Source organism: Dipodomys ordii, unplaced genomic scaffold (assembly GCF_000151885.1).
Source record: "Dipodomys ordii isolate 6190 unplaced genomic scaffold, Dord_2.0 Scaffold186, whole genome shotgun sequence".
Classification (NCBI taxonomy): Eukaryota; Metazoa; Chordata; class Mammalia; order Rodentia; family Heteromyidae; genus Dipodomys; species Dipodomys ordii.
Genome location: NW_012267402.1, coordinates 2,520,869 through 2,526,416, shown reverse-complemented (window position 1 = coordinate 2,526,416; position 5,548 = coordinate 2,520,869). Strand labels below are relative to the sequence as shown.

The window sequence follows — 5,548 nt, the reverse complement described above, 5'->3', positions numbered from 1 at the left end:
CTCCTGAGGATAAATCCAATCCATGAGTTCATGGACTGATTCATGTTTAATGACTTTGCTTCACTAATAAATACATTCCCACATTGAAACTCTGACTTAAAAAAATCTACCTCAACGTTTTATTACCACTACAAATAATAGCCAATTCTCTCAATTCAGTGCTGGGGACCCCAAATGCTTCTGGTGCCTAATTCATCTTCCATCATTGGTTAGAAAGTAAGCTAGGGCCTAAGTTATGAAGATGTGTTACTTAGTTTTCCCTTGTTGTGGCTAAGACCTCAGTAAAAACAATATAAAGGGCAGAGTACTTGATTGCACCTCTTAGATCATAAAGTCTAGTCTACCATGTGGGCAGAGTTTGGTGAAGCTCACCATATGGCACCAAAGTAACAGAGGAAATGTTTACTTGGTGGCTACATCTTTCTTCTCCTCTTATTTGATGAGATCTCAGCATTTTGGAAGGGGCTGTGCATAATAGGGTGGGTCTTCTCTCTTAGTCAATTCTTTCCAGAGAATCTCTCACAGCCAGGTCCCGAAGTATATCTTTTCATCTCCAAGTAATCCAACCTAGAGAAGCATCATAAAGTCATCAGAACTTTTTCTGTGTATTTAAACCTTTCAACGAAAATAGTGAGTATAGAAAGAAGATTATTGAGCCATATATACATGGTTTCCTCAAAGTCTACATGCTGTGTGTTCTTACATGTCTTTCTTTAAGACAGTATCTGCAAAGGATAAACTATGTTTCATTGGATCCCTGATAATTTCTCTGTGTGTGTATTAAAGCTGCCTGTTTATGCAGCTACATTTGGAAATTTATATGTATATATATACACATCTGTGTATATATGCACACAATAAATACATAAATCTAGGCACATGTTTTATAGATGACCCATGTAAACAAATACCAATATATGTATAAGTATGCCTATTTGCTAACTGTGAATTAATCATATTTTTAAAATCTTTACTGCCTATTAAAATATCATTTTTATGTCTCTACTTATACATTACTATATATTATTGTATATTACATCATATATTATAATAATATGGATAAAGTTAATGCTGTTCCTTACATGTTTCCATAAGTGAATTACATATTCATATATTTAGCAGCTTTTTTATTTTTACTTTTCCCAATTGCTGTTTAAATATCCATAGTTATGCAATTGGTTTTTAACAAAAATAGTATGCAATTAACCACTGGTACACAATTGCTAACAGTTATGTATATCAGCTATTCATGCTTTTATTTGGTGATGATACTGCTGGAGCTCCTTTAACTGTTGTGCTGCAGGTCACTCAGCTTGCCTCCAACATGAATTATGTTTGATCTTCCTCAGTGACAAAAGAGGCAGAGAATTATAGAGATCACGACCAACATCTAGGGTTTAAGGTACATAGAGAAATTCCAGTCACAAAATATCCACCAAAGAAACACAAGGGTATGAATTCTGAACATTCAACAGAGCTTTAAGCTGATTAAGCAAGTCCTCCAAAATGAACACTAGTCCTAAACTTTTTCACTTTAGATTTGTTTAGGAGATAAGACTAGGCTATGTTCTACCTATCTGTACCGCCTTAGTAACCATGACTATAGGAGATTATTTCAATGCCTAGATTCCTTTTGAGATAGCTTCTTGATAACAATTCGCCAGTATAATCTCAACTTGAATCCACTTCTTCTCCCACTTGTGGGGATTTAGGCAATATTTTGAATAATATTTAATCTTGATATATCCGCAGATTTCTAAAAAATCATTATTATTTTGAGGCTTGAGATCATATAATTGATAAATATTTGTGTGTGTCTAAATAATTTTGCCCAGTGAAGATCTCCTTAGCAAAAATAGACTTCTCCTAAAGTGTAGTTTCTAAAATCTTGTATGGATCCTTATTACCTGCATAAAGTACAGTTTGCTATGCAGTAGGTATCGGTATGTTCATAAATTTTGTCTGTGTTGTTGGGGTGAGCTAAAACTAACTCCATTTTTAATATACCAAGAGTTCTGCCCCAACACCCCTGAGAATCAAAATACTGGTTTCTCACAAGCCCCAAGGGTCAGGAAATATGCTATTTGTTGAGACCCCAGGAAATGTGGAAACTGTTTGGAAAGGTCTTAGGATTGTTGTGATCAGGTTATGTGATGTGTAGGCCTGTTTGATTATCAATATCCCAGACAGGATCTCAATAGCCCAGACAGGATCTGCAGCCTTGTTTGGTTATCAATAGTAAAACAGCCCAGCCACCTTTGCACTTCCAGAAAGGAGCAGCCTTATGTCTGCCCCCACAAGCGAGAATATCTGCCTGCCTTGTGTGGGGACCCCCAAATTTGTGTGCCAATTCAAACCAGAATGATAGGTTAGTTCAAACAGATACTATGAGGCAGACTGTAACCCCATTGACCACTGACATAAACATGCAATCCTTGTGTGTGCGCTACAATCCTGTTGGCCACCAACATGTGCCCAGGCTTGACCACATGAATTTTGCCTTTAAAAATCCTAGCTGAAGGGAGAATCAAGGTGGCAGTTTCAGCCCCTGAATCTGTGCTGCATCCCTAGTCAGTCAGCTATCAACTTCCCCAATAAAGTCATATTTTAACATGAGGCTTTCTTTACATGAGTGGTGGACTCTTTTCCCCATAACATGTATAAAACCAAGCACATGACAGGAACAACATAAGGAAAGGAAGTGATGATTTGGCTCATATTTTCAGAGATTTCAGTTCACAGTCCTTGGATTCCTTGGTCTGTGGTAAGACACAAGATCAGGTGGTGGAACCATCTAGCAGAGGCTACTCAACTCAAGGCGCATTAAAATCCAAAGGAAAAAACAACAAAAAAAAAAACCATAGGAAGTGTAAGGGCAAGATTAGCCCCAAAGACATGCCCACAAGTGATGTATTTCCTCCCACTGAGCCCCACCCCATACTCTTAACACTTCCTATAACACCACTCTATTGTTAACCCATCAAGGGGTGAATAAACTCAAATCCAAGAGTGTGAAGTAAACAGAGAGGAAAAAGTTACACCCAGAGAAACCAGGTCTCTGCTAGTTTTCAACAGAACACTGAACAACATGAATAAGTAGAAAACATGAATTTCTCTGAAGAACAAAAAACTGATTCACTGAAGAAAAGTTGTCCTTTTTCCTTCATTTGTACCATGTGACTATGCAGGTGGAGGAATTAGAATCTCCCCTGTTCTTGTTTGACTTCATTGTGAAGGCCTGGATGGTTGATCATATTGGCCTCCTCTAACAAATCTAGTGTCAAAATATGATAATTAGCAACAACAAAGAAACTTTGTTGATATTATCCGGTGAACTAGTTATTGTTTTGGTTTCAAATATTAAGTCTAAGAAGCAGAAAATGTTACATTCAGGAATACTGAATTACAAACTATTGGGAATCAGAAAATGTTACAAGCTGGAATACTGAAATACAAACTATTGGGAATCCTCAAGTAACAAACTCCTAGCAGTTTCAATAATGCCACTGTTGATAGAGCATCTGAAGGGTCCCTCATGCCTGTGGCTCAACTTTCAGACTATGAACTACAAAGCAGACAGCTACTCCTGTCACTCTTGCCACAGGAGGCTCACAGCCCTGCATACAGGAACCAGAGGCCTGGCCTCGTGGCTTGCAGCAACGCTTGTGTTGACTATATTCCCATGCTGGTCACATGATGGTTTGTCTGCTTTGTGGACACGGGCTGTTTCTCCCCCAATCCACATTCACATTCTGACATCATATTGCAATCTCACTTAGTTTTCTCACAGAAGATACCGCAGAGCTTTTCTTTACACAGGAAAGAAACTCATCGCAAATGACAAGGAAACAAAATTCACTAAGCACCTCCCTCATTGGCATTGGGAATGTACCTATAGTCCCTGAAGGACTAAAAATTTAGTTTTAATATACTTCTGTGTAGTTACTGTTAGTGTTATGCTCACCTTTGGTACTCAGCTCCACTCAAGCCTGGGCCCCCCTTCCATCCTGGAGTTCCCTTCATACAGCTGGCCCCTACCTCTCTCTGCCCAGATGCACCTGAACTCCAATCTACCTCACTTCCCATCCCTGAGACCCTACTGCTACCTGGATAGTCATGGAAGCCATGAGCTCCCTCTTGGGGGGAAATACACTTCCTCTAATGAACCTTATGATAATCTTTCTACTGTGTTTGCCTGCCTCTGCATGTTCCCCTGCATGGATGTGTCCAATCCTCTTACAGTTAGATTGCTGGCTTTACTGAGTGTGACACCCAGTTTTGGATAGTGATCACACGCCTTATTACTAGAATAACCATGCTGGTACTTGAAAATCAATGGTCTATCCCACAGCTCTGAACTCAGCTGGAGGATGTATTGCATTCAGCTTGACATATCATGTGAGAAAAATTCAGACTCTTCCAGGATGGTTTCTGCCCATCAAGTGATGGGGATATTCTGTCTTAGAGATACTAAAAGAGACACAAAGCTTGAGATCCCATAACACTGTCAATAGAATCTAGACACCGATCAAAGACAACATTAAATATGAAAGATACCCCTTTACAATAGTTTTTGAAGAAAAAAAATCACACAGGCTGACCAGGAATAGATCTTGATTCTATGCTCATTGAACAAGGGCTCAGTCTCAGACTTCTGTGACCTATGAACAGTATTACAGGACTTCATCACACTCCAGAATCCCAGAGCCAGAGCCCCAGAACACAAAAGGCCAGAGACCAGTGTGCAGAGTGCAGAACTGTATCAGTCCAAGATGGATTCAATCAGGAACCAGTGAAAGAACTCTGTTAAGGGCTTGATATTCATGCAGGGTTTGGGGACAAACAGAGAAGATGCTAGACAAAGTACAACTGGTCTTCCAGCTTCTGAACAGAAAACATAACATAGACTGTATGTATGAGCCAAAATCATGTGCATGATGGAAGTTTTATAAGTTTCCTTATGAAGGGAATAAGATCATAGAAGATCCTTGATGCTTATATTATACATTGTCTGTAGTACTAATTAATAGACACATATTTTTTTTCAATAGATACCTCATTGTTTACCTAAAGTCTTCTGGTCTTTATTCTTTCATGATTTTCTCCTGCTCTTTGTAGTTTGTAAGTCATCCAATCATCATATGCTCTTCATATCCACCCAGTCATATTGATCACAATATCTTCCTCCTCAGCTCATTCAGACAGTCTTCTCTGCTGATTCCAAGACCAGCAACACATGAGGGCTGCTCACCCAGCCAGAGGAAAGGTTCTAGTTCAGGGATCTATCACTGTGGGAAGATTATGTGTAGCTTGACAGCAGTAATACACTGCAACAGCCTCGGTTTCCACACTGCTGATTTTCATTGTGCAATCTGTGCCTGACCCACTGCCACTGAGTCTTTCTGAGATCCCAGATTCTCAGTTGGAAACCTCATAGATCAGGAGTTGTGGAGACTGCCCTCGCTTCTGCAGGAACCATTTCAAATATGTGTTTCCATTGCTATATAGAAAGTTCTGACTAGACCTGCAGGAGATGGAGGCCGGCTCT

The 5,548-nt window shown here is 39.4% G+C and overlaps 1 long non-coding RNA gene across 1 annotated transcript in view; it reads left to right on the top strand.

Moving 5' to 3' along the window:
* The first annotated feature begins 254 nt into the window (after window positions 1–254).
* LOC105999300 overlaps window positions 255–5,548 on the top strand; it is a 16,146-nt gene continuing 10,852 nt past the window's right edge. Inside the window, exon 1 of the long non-coding RNA XR_001175729.1 lies at window positions 255–266. This is a non-coding gene — a long non-coding RNA (uncharacterized LOC105999300). The remainder of the gene's footprint in view (window positions 267–5,548) is intronic.